Source organism: Rhamphochromis sp. 'chilingali' (genome assembly GCF_963969265.1).
Source record: "Rhamphochromis sp. 'chilingali' genome assembly, chromosome: 17".
Taxonomy (NCBI): domain Eukaryota; kingdom Metazoa; phylum Chordata; class Actinopteri; order Cichliformes; family Cichlidae; genus Rhamphochromis; species Rhamphochromis sp. 'chilingali'.
The window spans coordinates 4,896,541-4,915,630 of NC_137944.1; positions in this window are offsets into that span (position 1 = coordinate 4,896,541).

Here is a 19,090-nt window from a genome sequence, read left to right on the forward strand (position 1 = left end):
TTGAGTTTGGGAAGCTAGGACTACATTTTAGGAACATGCTCACCCTGCATTCATGCTCATGCTCAGGTTGACAACATAGTGCTGTAGCCAATGCTGCTGGCAAATAGCAGACACCTAGTGATCTAGGGAAACAAGGGGCTGAGGGAACTGGTCACAAGCAACCTGCAAGTAATGCAGCAGGAAACAGTGGAGGTCACAACTGGTGCCCCACAAACTGACGAGGGAATGGTGCAATGTGTTGATGAGGTGAAGGATAGACAGTCTGACAGGAATGACAAGGAAAATGTGGAGGAAAGCCGAGACACTAACAGACAGCGGTGACAAGTAGGGCTGAAAATCAGAACACAGCTGCAGGCTGCTCAAATGTTGAAAATGGTAAAATCCCATGCTCAAGGATGACAAGACGAAAGACCCAAATCAATGGTCATATTCCTTATAAGATATCATCGAATTACTAGATGGAACTTTTAGCAGACAATCCATTAAAGTTACCGATTTTTTCCCCAAGGGTTGAGCAGTCTATAAAATCTTATAACCTTAAGGAGAGTGGTCAGATTAAGCTTTTTGCTGAGCAAGCAAAAAGGTTAGGTCTAAAAAAGATACTGACTAAACTGAGCAGGAAGAAACAAGGAAAAATCTTCTAAAAGTGCAGTAAGATGCCTGGAGCACTGAAGGTGGTCTCTCTCATAAAGCTTTCACCGTCTTCCTGTCTCTATTAAATATGAGAGGTTTAAGAGTTGGAAGTTTAAACTTAAATAGGGGTTGTGATAAAAAAGGGTGAGAAGTATTTCTAAAGGAAATACAAGTACATTACAGCAAATGAAGCAGAGCAGGGTAGGACCCAAATAGTAGAGGCTGTAATTAGAGGTATACAGTGCGTGTTCATAAACATTTGTGCCCACAACAGCAGTACTGATTGTGTTAGCTATTTCATAACTTTAACAACAAATGAAAACAGTGCAGCAGTAACTCAGTGGCGGTGGTTGATGGGGACTGTAATTGCACCACACATCCTTTGGCTTATGGCGAGCCTCGTCCACCTTCAGCCTCTCTCCTGTCAACAATTACTGGTGAAAATGATCTTGTGGACATTTGGATGTCTGGAGGAAGCAGTGCACATATGAGTGTGTCTGAGGGTAGTGTGAGGACAGCTAGACTTGATTGGATTTACGTTAATCAGATACATAACAGCAAATTGATTAGGGCAGTAACTTCTCCTGTTGGTTTTCAGATCATCATTTAGGACTCTCGGACATCTCGCTACTGGCATGCTGTCGACACTGCTCACACTGGCAATTTCATGTGAATCTGATTCATGATGAGCCTTTCTGTCAGTCTTTTTCTGACTGCTGGAATTACTGGAAGCTAAGAAAAACAGACTTTGATAACCTAGATAGATGGTGGGATGTGGGGGGAGACACAGGTCAGAATTGTCTGCCAACATTGCACTATTCATGTGACAGCTGTAGAGAGAGGTTGCATTGACTAGTTAGAAAGAGAAATCAGAGCAGTAGAGGATGTTATATGATTCTTCACATTAATGAAATGTATTGTGTTCCTTAATGGACCATAATGGAAAATGTATTTTTAATTCCAAGAGGTGGATGTGGGACTTTTTTCTATTGATCAAGAGATCGCCATGATTTCTTTAGAACTTTAGAAGCCTTTGTTTTTGTAAAAGGTTTATTTCATGGATTAAGTAAAAGTGGGTGGAGGACTTTCACATAATCCACTATCTGCCTAAAATGAATTTTAGGTCCACTGTAAGTTGCACAGTAGTTGTAATATGTATCATACGTATCTTAAACTCAGATTCAGGGTGCATACAGAGAAACTATCCACACATACTGTAAATCATTCTGGACAGTGTATTAGAAAAATGGCAGATATTACAGGCATTTTACTACTTTACCGTATTAAGTTTTTTCTTATATAAAATTATATATTTTCTTCCATTAAATCAACCATAAAAAGTAAATACAACATCTTCCAGAAATATTACAGAAATGCCACAATGTTTTCTTCTACTTACAAAGTGATGTTTTCGCTACAAATGTTTTAAAAAGATACCAAAATTCACCACATACCAAAATTAATCAGGCTGAGAACTCTTTCGTTCAGCTGTCTTGTTTCGGTTCAAGGGGAAAAATGCAGACATTCGTCCACGCCTTTGCATTCTTTACTGTGCAATGTGTCTTTCGCTTTCACTGAGTCTCTTTTAAGCTATTCGCTTACAATGAGATAAATATTGGAAGGTAGTTTTTGTACAACTCTGTCCATCAACTGCCAGTGCTGACAGGATAGTGTGCTTAAATAGAGAGCAGCATTCAACCAGTTGTCAATGGCTGATAATGCCTCTGGGAAGGCAAACTAAAGAAGCATTGATGCCTCTGTAAGCGGTAGTACTCATTAAAAGCAGGCTCACTTCAAGGCACGGGACCTAGCTGAAATAATGTTAAAAGAAGCAGCCTCACACACACACACACACACACACACACACACACACACACACACACACACACACACACACACACACACACAGTCAGATATAGACCAATATGTGTTCTGTAAATATTTCCTGAAGGTGCATTATTTATGCAGACTGTCATAACAGATCCCAAATGAAAAGAAAACAAATACTGTCATTTTCACATATTTATCTGGTCTGCGTGGGGGGTTGTGCTTCATCCTCCCTGCATATTTGTTATTTGGACGCACTATGGTGAGCCATAAAAGCCAGGGTAAGATTGTCTCCAAGGTGCCCTGGTGAGAGAAAGCCATGGAAAACCGCTCTTGTTTGTCGTTCATCCCCGTGCACATATAAAGGCTTTTTTTTTTTTGTATGACCAAGCTGTGTTCAACTGGAGAGAGAGAGAAAAAATTTCCATGGTTACCAGTCCAGCAAGGTCAGGCACATGAAGTGATTGCTAGGTGTTGATTGGCTGACAGATAATTACACTTTCCTTTAAGATGATGTGCAAACAGGATTTTTTTTTCTTTCATCTCCTTTATTTAGAAGCTGTTGTAAAGCATTATCAGTCATTTCAGCTGCCTTGCTGCCCTTATTACTTCCTTTATTCACCAGCTTGGGAGGGTTATTCTTTGGTGTGATAAATTATGCATTATGCTTGTTTGGTATCTTAAAAATAACCTGTGCATCAACCCACACCAGCCTATAAAGCCACTATCAATGTCATAGAATACCCAAGCAATCATGTTAATTAGTTGTGAAAAGCCTTTCATTTATTGGCTCATCAAACAGAAAGGGCAAAGCGTTTTCCAAAGCCACAATATTTAGGTTGGATGACTGAGGAAGCAGTTTCAGTATTTCATTTCTCCACCTGTCAAATCCTTTTTGGGGTGGTAGTGATGGTGGCGGCTGTCCCAGCATGCATTGGAAGACTATTTTGACAAGTTGGCAGTTCATCTGTGTGCTAACTGAGATACAGAGACATTTTCTTCTGCGCCCCCTCTGCGTGTAAATCCACGAAACAATAACTATCGTTAAAACTTGTGTCTTATAAACTCAGTTTCTTCCACATTGTTGATACTGTACACAAATTATCTGCGTGGACCACACAAACAGAAAATTTCTTCAGCCAGTCTTAATTTCACTTTTTAAAAATCCTGATCTGCCAGAGAACTAAGAAGCATAGTTGGCAGGTTTGGGGTTTTTTTTTTCATTCTGTTAAGGTCAAACCTCTGAAGCTGAAAAAGCTGACATGGATGTGCAAACAGTTTAAGTCTCTTTAATGGTCATCGCTTTCACAGCTGAGCCTGACCCTGCAGACCAGTTTCAAAACACCAGTTTGATATCAATTGATATTTTCTCTTTAAAACTCATCTTCTTGAGGTAACATTTGAGCTGAGCTAGCAGGTGCAGCTATAGCCACTACGTGTAGCTATGCCTCAAATCTGCTAATTCTGATCAATTGGACTGTAATACTATGTTTGTGATACTGGTGCTAACAAAGCTAGCAAGCATTAGCTGAACCTGAAACTCTCACATTGAAATACTGACACTTTTGGTCCACAAAAAAGTCACTGTAGAAGCCAATTTAATATATATTTTATGTTTTAAAAATTGTATTAAGAATAAGATTAATAAATTTGGACACATAGTTTCTTGACTGACAAGTAAATCCCAACGCATCACTATAGCGACTCGATGTTTACTGGACTTCAACTTTGCTAATTTTAGGTCACTGAACTCGATAATCTGACTCATGTTTGTGACACTGATGCCCGTTTGTACCTTTTTTAACACAATTAAATAATAATAAAAAAATCATTGTTTGGTTTGAGGGTAGCTAAGCTAGCAAACTGTCAAAGAAGCCAGTGCTCCAATTTTAGTAATTTTTAAGTTTTTTGTTTGTTTGTTTTTGGTATGTTACTTAGAACAAGTGTATGTATCTGTATCTGTGGTACATCTATAAAGATGCCACATTAGCTGGTAACTTCTGTTGATGATGAACAAAGTGCATAAAAGGAAAAGAAAAAAGAGCTAATTGGCACTTTTGCATGCTAAGCTTGCCATATATAATCTTGTAAAACAATGAATCTTTGTTGTTATGCTTTGGTTTTTGTATTAAGCCAACATATAATTTATTATAGAAGTTTAGAGTTGCTGTTGGTTAGATTTAGTTACTTTTGCAGGCTAGCTGTTTCACTCTGTTTTATATTAAGCACCTTTAGCTAGCTAAGGCTAGCCACACACAAGTTCTTCAATCCGTTTTTAGTGCCGGGTCCAATAAAAAGCTGTTGCAGACACAAGTTATATCGACCATTAAGATACATATGGGTAAACAAACGGAGACAGAGAACATAACCTTGCTTCCTCAACGCGATAATGAATACAAAAATCAAGAGAAATGGAAAGACATGATTGCTGTATGCGTGATGGTGTTTGTCCAAAGTTTTGTTGAGACTGGCCCAGCTGCTAAGGAGGAGATAAGGTCCATAGAAACATATATACATACATTGGATTGCTTCGAATGAGATGTTAAGTTTGAGTGGCACCATCAGTCCATTAAAATCAACAAAGTGGACAGCTTTAAATTTAACATGTTTTTTAAGCTTACCTTTGTACAACTTGCTAATACAACTCTTCCTAGCTTCCTTTTCTTCTCTCCAGCTCAAACACATGCAAAGTTTGTGGTTAAACAAAAGGCTTACTAAAACTCTGAATCATTTGCTCATTCCATCTCAAATAGAAGCAGCCTTTGACTTATCTTTTAATTGCACTAAAGGCTTGATAACTCAAATTCTTTCACTTCACTCCATTGTGTCATATCTCTCCTGAGTTCAGACACACAGTGAGGATACATCTACTCTATCTCAAATACAGGCATACCTTTTTAATTGCATAATTAAAAGCTGGTTAAAGTCACTCTGCTGCTCTTTATCTCTTTTGTAAAAGCAGGTAATCCAGGCCCACAGATATGCATGCACCTAAAGTGTGCTAAAATCTCAGATCTTTTGTTATTGTCAATGCAGCTGTGGCTGTGCTTTTAGTAAGCACTCATTTAATTGCACAATAAGGCTTGTCAAAGCTGAGTTTCCTTCTCTTTTTTTTGCATTATATGAGGGAAAGCTGCTGCGATTCTGTAGGGGGCGATGGCAGTGCATAGTTCAGAAGGTCACTGGATGCGTTTGTGGGTGCAGGAGTCAGGGAATGGCAGCGTTACATCACGCAGCACGTCAGATGATGGCACATTAACATGAATAATGCATCCCATGTTGACAAGCGGCGGGAAACCACACAGAGTCTAAATATTCTATAAGGAGAGGAATTCATAGAATAGAATAGCACTTTAGGAACTAATGGGCCGTCAGGTGTCACGTCCCATGATGAAGAGGTAAAGGAGTGTGTGTGTTTGTGTGAATGTGCAGCATGGGTGCTCTGCTCATTACTGTTCAATGTGGGCTATAAAACCCTGTTCTTTAAAGAAAAAAAATCTTTAAAATTTTTATTTTAGGTTTCAGCTTCATGTTCCTTGTTGGTGTTTGTCATGAAGGAGGAATTTCTTTTGTGTCTTTTTTTTTAAACCACTGTGAGCAGAGCATGTGCTGAACTCACAGTAATTAGATTTCCAGACAGTGGAAGAGGAAATATAAGGGAAATATACAGCTGTCACCGTAAGTCCACACATTTTCTAGGCTTGGACAGCTACTTTTATTACTAAATAAAAAGTGGTAGAGAATGGAACACTACTTATTTTAAAGTGCTCCGATACAAATCCTACATGCATAACAGTAATACTAGCTTTATTCACTAGTTTTATTCATCTCTATTAATTACAGTTATGATGGAATACATTGCACAACATTACAGTGCATTACTTTGTTATTGTCTATGCAAGATTTTAAAATTCAGAGCAATTTTAATTTGTACTGTGCTAGCTGTGATGTAAAGATCTTAAGAATGACTGAGAATCGGTAATATGATAGGAAGTGATGAAATGTATCTGAATGCATTAAATTAAGTGTTGGAGCCTTGAATGGATACAGTGGTCCTGAAGGGTAAAACACACTGCAACTTAAGAAAATACCAGCAAATAGAAAAATGCAGCCGACACAAATGTCTTTGGGGAGACAATAATGTGACGGAACAGCTGCGACAGTCACAAGGTAACAGTAAACGGCTAATAGCAAACATGTATCTACAGTATTATGTGAATCATGTGATTAAAACACACATTACTTGCATCTTTTTCTCCCTCCGTAACATTATCCATGACTATGGTATGCCACAGATGCGGGCGTGTCCTCAGAGGAGTCCAAGATGTTGTCAACAAGCCTACATGAACTAAAATCATTTGAAAATAATTTAATAACTTTATGATCTCTGTGAAAATTATTTCCACATCCATTGTATCCATTCAAGGCTTCAGCACTTAATTTAATGCATTCAGGTGCATTTCATCACTTGCTATCATATTAGCGATTCTCAGTCACTCGCTAACTACCAGCAAAAAAGAAAAAAAGAAGGAAACGGGCACTGGGTGATTTTTTTCCCTCTTCACATACTGATTTCTGTAGTCATGTAAGTGATTTGAAATTGGGGCAAAACAATGATTATTCAATTTTCATCATGCTTCAGCTGCAGGGGAAATGTTTTACATATACTCTTAGATTCTACATGTTAGAGGATGAAACATGCTCAGCTTAAACCATCCACCATAAGGCCCTAAAGCATGGCTTCTCCTCATCTTTTGCCCCATGAGGATAAATTTCATCATTCATCTACTGATTATCATTTTAATACACTGTATTTCATATTCATATGTAAAGCTATCCTGGGAACAAATCCACTTACATAACCCTTGCAATAGTTGAGCTCTATCTACCCATCTATCTTTATGATTTGATATATAGCATTAACCAGCCCACATATCATCACTCGTGTCTCAGACAGACTGACCCACTTCTCTTCCTGTTACCCAGAAAGCAGACTGTGCCTGGAGGCGAGGCTGGCCACGGCATAAGGCTGCTGCAGAGCTGACTGGTTCAGGAGTCGTTCTCAATGGGCTTCTTCGCTTCCCCGTCTTCCCTCAAGTCATTACAGCAGCAGCAGATAGCAGACAGAGGGAATGGATGAGTTTCATTCCAACACCACTCTTCCACTTGTCTGATCGTTCAAGGTCATATCAAACAGATCAATAGGACTACACTGATGTATTGGGAAGTGGACAACAGGACACACACAAACACACACCTGCACGGGGTCAGACACAGGCACGGGACGATATCTCACTTCCTGAATCTGACACTAGATGTCAGTGGAATGCAGCTCAGGGCTTCAAATGAGTTCATCAGTGCAAGTTCCTTTGTTTTTTTTCTTTCATCACACACTGTGCAATAACAGCTTACATATTTAAAACCATATAATGTGCTCATCCTATGCAGATGCTCCACTTAGGACTTTGAGTGCAGTAGTAATTTCATTGAGTTAATGTAGAGGAAAAAAAATGAGAAGTGAATGTTTTAACACTTTCCTAATTAGTCAAAATTGTGTTTGTATCACCCCCCTCCCCCCCCCCTCCCCCCCCCCCCCCCCCCCCCCCCCCCACTGCGCACACACACTAACAAATCACCCTTATATTATATCTGTATTATTTATGGAAAGGTTTAAGAAGTAACAGTTAAAAGGTCAAATACACGAGAGTAGAATCACTTGCTTTAATCTCTATCAGTGTGACAGCAAAGTTCAGTCTTTATTGTTATTTCTCTATTTCTGTGTTGCTGGTTTGATGGAAGAATTGCATTCATATTTAAAAGCCACATAACATTTTCAATCATTAAATAGCCTCCATACAGCTGCTTCAAAGGTACCCTGAATTCACCGGTGGCTTCTGTGACGCTAAGTGTGTCATCAATATGGAGCTTTCATTGAAGACAGTGTCTGCTGTCATACTACGAGACATTAAAGTCTCGCAGTATAGATCCGCGTGTTTCCAGAGTGGAGTATTAGCATGTTGGGGTAAGGAATCATCATCATATCAATAACACCATTTATCACCGATATAATTAGATCGTTGACTGTGTGTCATTCCAAACTGGCATATATAAATTCTTCCCTTCAGCCCCTCCCAGCACACCCCGCTCTCCAAGAAGTCATTAATGTATCCCAGTGTAATATTATCACACAGCTACATTCCTCCTTTCTATCTAATCTAATTCATCAGTCTAATAGGTCATAATTAATTGCTCCATTATTAATCGAGTGATGTCATACCGGTATGCCTGGGGGTGAAATGAAGTGTCTGTCACCGGGAACGCCGCCGCGTGTCACTTGTGCGCCTTGCGCTTGTGCCGATCACAAGTTTGAGCTTCTGCCTGATGCAGGCACTCAGCAGTGTCAAAAGCTCATCAGACTCAACCATCTACACATCAAATGTCTCGCTGTTCGGTGTGACCGTGTGATTACTGCTGATTACCTCGGGTCAAAAGGTTCAAACATCATTGAGGAGGATATTACACTGCGCTGGGGCATGAATATTTAACTGTCTCATTCTGGTGATGCTCGCTTTTTGGCTAACTTGAGCCAGAGGAGATGATGATTAGCCCTGCAGACAGGGCTAACAACCTGGGATGGATTAGTCTGGATGGCCATTGAATGTGGCAATGACATGGAGTGGATGGACTCATTGGTGTAAAGGAGGAAAGGAGTCGGGAGAGGAGACGAGTGAAGTAGGCTTTGCTCTGAGCCAATGAAATCTGCAAGTGCAACCCTTAAGATTGCCATCAGCTTTAAACGCTGCTGTTCATACTACTTATTTCAGTAACCATTAACTCTATTTGATTACATTCAGTAAAAGTGGTGGATTCTGCCATTGCATGTACAAATTGATTTGCTTCCTGATGCAGCATATGACGCAGTGTTTCTGTTTGTAAATAAGGTGGCACTCTAACATACAAACTGCTTTATATCTGAATAAGTTGTGATACATGGGAAACTGTATTTGCAAGAGAACAATTATGCGCATGTTTATAGTATTTTAGATTTTTAAAGGTTTATTAATTATGCAGTACTATTTTTGAAGAACAATCCTCCAGTGAGTTCTGGAAGAGGTCACGGATATACAGTTGTCGTCAGTTTACATCGATGGGTATAAATGCCATGATAGTTTGGGACTTTTAATGATTTCTTTGAACTTAGAAAAAAAAAGGATAGGGTGCACAAGTTTGAATTTGCTTTTCTCCACACAGTTTTTATCTACACAATCCACACGTGGTCACAAGTATACATATAGGCTCAAATATACAAGGTTAAGGTTAAAACGTCTTTTAACTTGGCAAAGAAAAGGCCTATTAATTTCCCGTTAGTGATCATGATTGACTCCAATTGGGATTTTCTCTTTGCAAGTATAAAAAGCATTTGTTTGACTCTCATTGGACTGATCAATACTCAGAACAACAGGTAAGTCTAAGATGCAAAATTGTAGATTTACACAAGTTGGGAATGTCTGTTGGTGCCATTTCTGAACAACTGCCAGAAATCAGGTTATCCAGATGTGTCACCACTTTGGAAGAAGACCCAAACTGTCACACTCAGATGGCAGGAAATTGGTTAGGATGTTCAGGAACTACCCAGCAACCACCAAGGCTCAAACCTGTCATAACTGGAAACCCGAACACCAGCGTCACTGTCCAAAGGGAGTTTTATACGACCACGGATTGAAAGGGTGACGCCCAAGAAAGAAGCCCCTGCTCTAAAAACAGCATCTTCAAGCTCGACTGAAATTTGTAGCTGCCCACATGGACAAAATAAAATACCTGAAATGACTTAGAAGTTCCAACAACGATGGTTTTCCTGACCTTCTCTCCTGCTCGCTCACTTCTGTTATTTTTGCTGTAACACTTGTTGGCGCTTGTTGCAACGTAACACGCTGTTGTCAGTCTGATATCATTTCACTTCGCCCGTCTCTTTTCAGCACCTCTCCACGTGCGATATGTGTGAGCAGGTGCACTTTTATTTATCTCACTCAGTGTCAGTTATTTTACTAATGGAAAAAAAACAGCACGTTCATATTTTTGGATGTTTGGTTTGGTTCATTGACACAATATGCACTAGATCAGAGCTCAAGAATATTTGCAACCACAGTCGATCCAACTAAAAGCAGGTTGACTCACACCAGAAAGATAAAGCTTCAGAAATCACTTCAGCAGCTGAATACTCAACACAAGTAAGTCACTAAAGCAAGTCTTGTCAAAATTTCTCTTAGCAGTCCATGATAAGCTAAATCTCAGGTGTCTCAGGTGAATACTTGTTATTTTGTCTGAAGGGTATTTTTATCCCCATGCACCAGTTTTGTACTCTTTTTTTAGGTGGTTCAAAGGAGGTTCATTTTCCAGAGAGGGTGTGGAAAGTGGAAAGTGTTTTCTGAACTTGCAGTTACTTTTTACTGCAGTTTACTTTGAAACCATCTATTCATGAAAGTTTAACCAAGAACTAGAATAATAAATCTGTCAAATAGTAATAAGTGTGCCACTACATAGGGACACTTAACTAGGAGAGTATAACACACACACACACACACACACACACACACACACACACACACACACACACACACACACACACACACACACACACACACACAGTTCCCCAGTTAGTGTCATTTTTATCAGTGCTATCAGCCTCACTGTTTGCTGTTTAATCACACACAGTTCACAGCTGTATTATATTACTGCTAACCCTAAACCATTATTTCCTACTGCTGGAACTGTAAACACACACACACACACACACACACACACACACACACACACACACACACACACACACACACACACACACACACACACACACACACACACACACAGTCACTTTATTTAAGAGCAAGACATGCAATGCATTTGCTGCAGGGTGTTGTGTAACTTATGCTGTGTGCAATCATTAACTTGTTTCTCTATTAAAACCCTCTGAATTTCCATGGCTGCTCTGTAGACGGGCAAAAAAGCTTCTCCTGCTGTAATTTCTTTACAGAAGCAGCCTCTGAAGGACTGTTTTATATAGTAATGCTGCAGTATTAAGCCTGTAGTATTAAAGCCAACACAGACACTGACAAATCACAGAAGACTTAAATCACATCGGTTATAACATGAATATTTGTATCCCAAACACTCCGTGAAAAACTCATTGGGATGTAATTAGAGGGAAACACAAGGGAGTATCTCACTTTTATGCATTTTTATGTGCCTTTGTGCTTTTTCCCCAGAACTCCTTCACATCTGAAAAATAGCAGCCATCTACTTAAATGATGATTCAGTACCAACTGCGGTAGAGTTTATAGCGCGCTGTAAAATTTCAAAGTATCTCGCAGCAACTTCTGGCAAAACATTTTGCTCTCCCGCAAGACTGAAGACACGCTGGCAGGCCAAGACAAATGCACACAGATCTGCATTCTGTTGGCAGATGCTTAGACTGATGTTGGTGTGGGGGGCGAGGTGGAATAGGGTGGGGGGTGGACACCAACCCAGTAAAAACTACCTCAGAGAGATGTATGTGGACATATTTTAGCACGCACATACAAACTGAAATGCATATTTTAGCCACCTTGCCAGCACTGGCACTGCATCATTGTAAACCATCTGCCCCTTTGTTTCAATCAGCATTGTAACCCTTTCCCAGAGAGTGTGTCTGTGTGTGTCTATTTCTAGACGTCGTGTGTGCTTGCATGTGTGTGTGTTGTCACTGGCGTGCATGCATGCTTGTATATCCAGTGTGTGTTCTGGCTGCCAAACGTCCATTTGGTTAGACGATATTGCCAAGGTGAGGTGGAGGTCAGTTCCACACAGCTGAATCATTGAACAGCACTGAGCTGACCCGCGTCCAAGGCTGGCAAAGCGGTGCATAGCACAATGTCATCATCTGGGAATGAAAAAGAAATCTCAGAGAGGACTGTGCTGCTGAGAGTTAGGGGTGAGTGAGGACTCAAACCGTGCGACACATTTTATTGATGTAATACTGTATTTACTTTTCAAACTGTCTGGTTTTCAGTCACAGTTCAATACGACTTAAAAAAGATGTTTCCCCGTCTCCTTTCACACAGAGTTGGCAGTCCAGGCTGTGTTTCTTTCCCCTGTTTTTTTTTTTTTTCCTGCGTGGGGCCAAAGATGCTCAGTCCCCACTGAGCGTTTCTGCCTTTCATCCTTGGATGTGATCAATAATGGATGGAACTCCCACAGCCTGACAGGCAGGGATTGCTTGGAAAAAACTTGGAAAACCATCCGCAATTCTGCCAGCCCCGGAGTGCTGCATCGGAGACAGGGCCCTCGCTCGGCCACCAATTAGCACCGGCATTTTACCGCCGCTCGGTGGGTGCGACTGCTTGAAGGCATGCTCAAAGACACACACACACACGCGTACATAGACACACACACATACTGACAGACACCCCTGGAGAGCCTCTGACCTACTCCCCTAACCACTTTATTGATCTGTGGGCCAAAGATGTGAAAGCCTATTGAGGTCATCATTAATGATTCATCATATCCAGAAAATGTCAAATGTGGCTTGGGAGCGTAAACATGACTGCGTCAGATGTTATGGACTCATAAACATGTGAGCGCTTTGAAGAAACCCTCCACGCTCCTATATGAATCATATATGTGAGAAGAGATGATACCAACTATAGAGATGGCTATCAGAAAGGGTGATGCAACCATTTCATCATGATTTGTTCTGATGCTGTCACCCACTTTACCCACAGTTCCCACAGAGAGCTGTGCTATTCTCAATAATCATTCAACTGGCTCTGTCTTCTGTTTGGTCTGCAGAACAAAGTGTACACACTTACGCTTATGTTAGGCTTTTAGGTTGTGCGTCCTTTTATTAATAATCTAGCATCCACACGCACACACAGTATGCATATATAGATTGATACAACGCATTAGCTTAGTCAATGTCCAGTGTAGTTCCTGTGCCATCGTGCATACCCTTAAATAGTAAATAAAGTTAGATGCCGCTCCTCTGTGACCAGCAGTCAGAAGGATCCCCCACAGTCCTTGGAATGACGTGATAAACTTCACAGTTGTTTTCCTGCTGTGTTCCTCAGTTTGGGGGCCTCCGTACACAGCCCCTCAGACATGGGGCTCCCGAGTCCAGCACAGAGGTCCATTCAAAGATTTAAAAAGTCAGGATTTATGGGTTGAACTGAGCACAGACCAGCCTTGTTTGTGAGATCCAGACAAATTCTGAGCAGGAGATGTAAATTTGACTTTATGGCAAGAACTTGCACAGGCCTAAAAAAAGCACCCCAATAAACAACTAACTAAAATGTTAATTTAAGGCCCAACATGATTACATCTTTTGGGTTTTACTTGCTGTGTTTCACTCGCTGTTTTAAGGGTCCTGCACACTCTGAGATTTCAACAGCCTCGTATCCTTGTTGTGCAATCTAATAACTGGAGTAGGACATCGGCTTCAGTGAATGCAGACGTCACAGAGGTAACGTGGCGTGGATTTGGGCTGTGGCTGCTGTTGTTTTGTTTCCATGCTACATCAACTTTGGCACAGTCGTGATAACAGCTGGCTGACACTGTCAGGGTTCCTGGGTCGGTGACCCAGTGTTTTCAGTTCACACTCACTGTTTATCTACTGCCTGTTCCACTTCCTGTTTTATTGTGTTAGCCTTGGTCTGTGTGTATTATGTTCAATCCTCTTCCCATTATCATTAGTTCATTATGTTCAGCTGTGTACTCACCGGTCCCTCATTATCATCATTATCACCAGTCTGTGTATTTAAGCCCTCTGTTCTACCCATTCAGTGTCGGGTCATTGATGATGTTGTTTCTGTCGTGTGTTCCGTCCAGTCAGTCAGTTAGCCAGCCAGTCTACCAGTCCGCTAAGTCCAGCCAGCCAGCCATCCATCCTATCATCTGTTGTCTACATATTCAATAAACCTCGTTCTGCACCACGAGTCCTGCATGTGGGTCATCCCTTCCTCGCCTCCGCACACGAGCCCTGACAGAATGACCCGACCCGTGCCAAGAAGACACGCTTTTGACCCAGCGGACTCGGACCTCTACGAGCGGCAGGAGGTAGCGCTCTCCTTGTGGGCTGAAAAACTCAAGGAGAGACAGCGGCTCTTCGCGGAGCGAGAGCACGTCTTCGAGGGCACTCGCTTGGCTCTGGGCGGGCCTCGGAGACGCCGCGTTCCCCCACCTGCTGCCTCACCTGCACCGGAGCATCTGCCGCGGAGAGTGGACGTTTCACGCCGCGCTTCGGCCGCTCCCTCTCTCGCCACTCCGCTCCACGCTCACACATCACCTGCCTCATTCACCGGACCTTCAACCTCGCCACGGCACAGCGGCTCCGTCTTCCACCTCGGCTCAACAGAGGCTCCCGTGCCAGAGGCTCGGACGTGTACCCCGCCCGCTTCCTCCTCCCGGAGAAATCGGCGCACACGCCGCCATAAAACGGACCACTTTCAGCCACTCCCGATGGTGAGCTCCAGTGACTGTTTTTCGCACTCACCATCTGATTATTCACTCAAAACGCACAATAACCCCATCTCTGATTCGTGGGATGTTTCCCTCCTGGAAGATTCTGTGGACTGGGAAGATTTGTTCTACTCTGCTCTCCCAAAGACTGTAAATAGTGGTGGCAGGAAAACCAGAACAATCCCCAATAAACCTGCTAACATCACACACCCAGTCATTATCTCCACTCCCGTCAGTCAGTCTACCCCCACACCAGTGCCAGCTCCCAGGAGGAGGGCAGCTGCGACCCAGTCTACCGCCACACCCGCTTCGGTTTCTCGAGTGGGGGTGACTGGTGTCCAGCCACCTCCCGTGCCTGTCCCAGCACCTAGGCTGAGGACGGCCAGGATCCAGCCTGACTCAGCTGAGGCTCTCCAGCCAGTGCCCTCACGCTCTGGAGGCACGGAAGAGCTAATCAGTCCACCACTTCATCCACCTCCTGACCCAGCCTTTCACGCACTAGCTTTATCCCTGGTTAGGCTGGCTGAAGTGTCCCCTGCTCAGGCACCGGCCTTACTAGCTCAGGCTGTAGCTTTATCTCCCTCATTAGCTCAGTCTGTAGCCCTGTAGCCCATTAGCCACACCAACCTCAGCTCCGTCGTCAGCCTCACCTGCTGTTCAGCTTCCAGCCCCGTCAGTTCACTCACCTGCTCTCCAGTCCGCTCCTGTCCAGTCACCCGTAGCTCAGTCTCCTGTCCAGTCACCCGTAGCTCAGTCTCCTGTCCAGTCACCAGTAGCCCAGTCGCCTCCTGTCCAGTCACCAGTAGCCCAGTCGCCCGTCCACCAACCTGTTCAGTACCCAGAGCCTGCTGTGAGCTACCCTGCTGCCCAGCCAGGGGTTTCCGCACCCGCTGGCCCGGCCGCTCCTCAGCCAGGGGTTTCCGCACCCGCTGGCCCGGCCGCTCCTCAGCCAGGGGTTTCCGCACCCGCTGGCCCTGTCCTGTGTGTGCCAGGGGCTCCAGTGCCCACTGGTTCTGAGACCGTTTTCGCTGGAGGGCCCGAGGAGCCCATCCGGCAACCTTCCTCGTCAGCTGGGGGTTCAGGAGAACCGCACCAGCCTCATGCCTCGTCAGCTGGAGGGCCCGAGGAGCCCGTCCGGCAACCTTCCTCGTCAGCTGGGGGTTCAGGAGAACCGCACCAGCCTCATGCCTCGTCAGCTGGAGGGCCCGAGGAGCCCGTCCGGCAACCTTCCTCGTCAGCTGGGGGTTCAGGAGAACCGCACCAGCCTCATGCCTCGTCGGCTGGAGGGCCCGAGGAGCCCGTCCGGCAACCTTCCTCGTCAGCTGGGGGTTCAGGAGAACCGCACCAGCCTCATGCCTCGTCGGCTGGAGGGCCCGAGGAGCCCGTCCGGCAACCTTCTTCGTCAACTGGGGGTTCAGGGGAACCGCACCAGCCTCATGCCTCGCTGTCACCTAGCTCTGCTTCTGCCTCGCCTGGTCCGGCCTCAGACCCTGCCTCTGCCTCGCCTGGCCCGGCCTCAGACCCTGCCTCTGCCTCGCCTGGCCCGGCCTCGGAGCCTTCGTCCTCGTCTGGCCCGGCCTCAGAGCCTTCGTCCTCGTCTGGCCCGGCTTCGACTTTGGCTTTTATTTCGCCTGCTGCAGCTCCGGCCTGTGCTTCGCCTGATCCTGCCTCGTCTGGTCCTGTGCCCACCGGGCCATGGCCAGCACGCCTAAAACTGGAGAGCCGCCGCTGCCTTCCGCGCGGCCGGCCCCCTGAACTGCTCCGTCTCCCTCGCCGCCGCCGCTGCCTTCCGCGCGGCCGGCCCCTGGACCGCCTTCGCCTGAGTGGCCGCCGTTGCCTTCCGCACGGCCGGCCCCCGGACCGCCTTCGCCTGAGTGGCCGCCGTTGCCTTCCGCACGGCCGGCCTCCGGACCGCCTTCGCCTGGGTGGCCGCCGTTGCCTTCCGCACTGCCGGCCTCCCGAACTGTGTCCACGTCACCGCCGTTGCCTTCCGCACGGTCGGTCCACCGGAACAGTCTCGCCTCGGGCCACGTGGCCGCCCACCCGAACTGTCTCTGTGTGGCCTCCGTCCCTCCGTCCTGGGCCCCCTCCGCCCGCCCTGTTCTGGTTCTTTTTCGTTTGGCCGTCGGGTGCCGGCCTTTGAAGGGGGGGGTCCTGTCAGGGTTCCTGGGTCGGTGACCCAGTGTTTTCAGTTCACACTCACTGTTTATCTACTGCCTGTTCCACTTCCTGTTTTATTGTGTTAGCCTTGGTCTGTGTGTATTATGTTCAATCCTCTTCCCATTATCATTAGTTCATTATGTTCAGCTGTGTACTCACCGGTCCCTCATTATCATCATTATCACCAGTCTGTGTATTTAAGCCCTCTGTTCTACCCATTCAGTGTCGGGTCATTGATGATGTTGTTTAATAATAATAATAATAATAATAATAATAATAATAATGGATACTTTATTGATCCCCATGGGGAAATTACTTGTTTTTCTCTGCATTTGACCCATTCACTCTGTGAAGCAGTGGGCAGCCCACTGTCGTGTGTTCCGTCCAGTCAGTTAGCCAGCCAGTCTACCAGTCCGCTAAGTCCAGCCAGCCAGCCATCCATCCTATCATCTGTTGTCTACATATTCAATAAACCTCGTTCTGCACCACGAGTCCTGCATGTGGGTCATCCCTTCCTCACGAGCCCTGACAGACACATCTTAACAACAAGCTTCTGATGCCACAACTTAACTAGATTAACTTTTTTTTCTGTTGGAATCACAAAGACTTTGCTTAGCACAGTGTGTCAGGGGCAGGCTGCTGACTTTTTAGAGGACTGCACCCCTAGGCCCTATGGTGGTTAAATTCCCATAATCCCTCTCTCTGAAGATGGACACGAATGCAGGACCGTGAATAAGCGTAATACCTGTGTGGTATTAAAATCATTAAGGCTATTACTGAGTCTGCTTCTCTGTCATAAAATTGCTTGTTTGTTTAAATGAAAACTCTCCCCACCCGTCACACTTTTGTGACGATTATGAAAATCATGCTCAAAGATGTATACATATCTTACATTTAACTGATAGCTTTTCTCTTTTAGTACACAAACTTTGTTAATTTCACACTGGTTTTTGCACATACACAGCTGACACAATGATTGTCAAACAGTCCAACTGAAGAAACCATGAAGAAAAAGCATTTTTAATTCAATTTCAGTTTCATTTATAATGCGCCAAATCACAACAACAGTCACCTCAAGTTGCTTTGTATTGTAAGGTAGACACTCTACAATAAGAGAAATCTACAATACAAGTGCGTAAACACTTGGCGACGATAGGAAGGAAAAACTCCCTTTTGACAGGAAGAAACCTTCAGTAGAACCAGGCTGACCTTAAATTAAATAATGATTCCAAAAGAATAGGGGCCCCTGGATATGATTGCACCGCTGTGCATAGAGACAGTGCAGGTCTCCCTTTTATCTCACCCCTTTCTCTCCCTGGCAAAGAGCAAGCTCTTATTAGACCAGGTCCATATCTCCAACTGAACAATGACTTCACGTCTCTGCAGTTAATTATCTGCCTGATCCATACCATTGAGAGGAAAGAATGAACTCCAGTGTTCTGTTCCATACACAGGCTGCACTAATGTCCTCCTGGTATAGGCAGGCAGAGTCATGAGACAGAGCTATTAGACCAATGTAATGAGTTTATGTATGAGTAATGGCCGCACACTTTCTGACACAGTGAGCCATCCGCTCGCCGTTTCTATAGCGGTTTCTTCTGAATCTTCTGGCAAGGCTGATTTTGGAGGTTAATCATTTTGAGTCAACAACTGGTGTGAGACTGGCGACTGTTAAACAGTAGACATGGTGCTGTTATGTACAACCTACGCCTACACAATGTATAAATTCAAAGAGGCTCTCAGTTTATATATCCAGTGTCTGCATACTTTGGGCTCTAGGTTGACCTGAAACGGCGTAATGACCCCAGCTGTATGTGTGAGTCTTGCATCGGTGCTTTTAAACACCTCAGCCATCATTCTGCAGCACTGGTGTTTATTTAAATGGATTTGGCTTGCTTAGGCTGTAAAGAGAGAGGGCATAAAACACTGAGGGCTAGTGAATTACCAGCAACAAAGCTGTGAAGCCTTGCCTGTTGTCAGC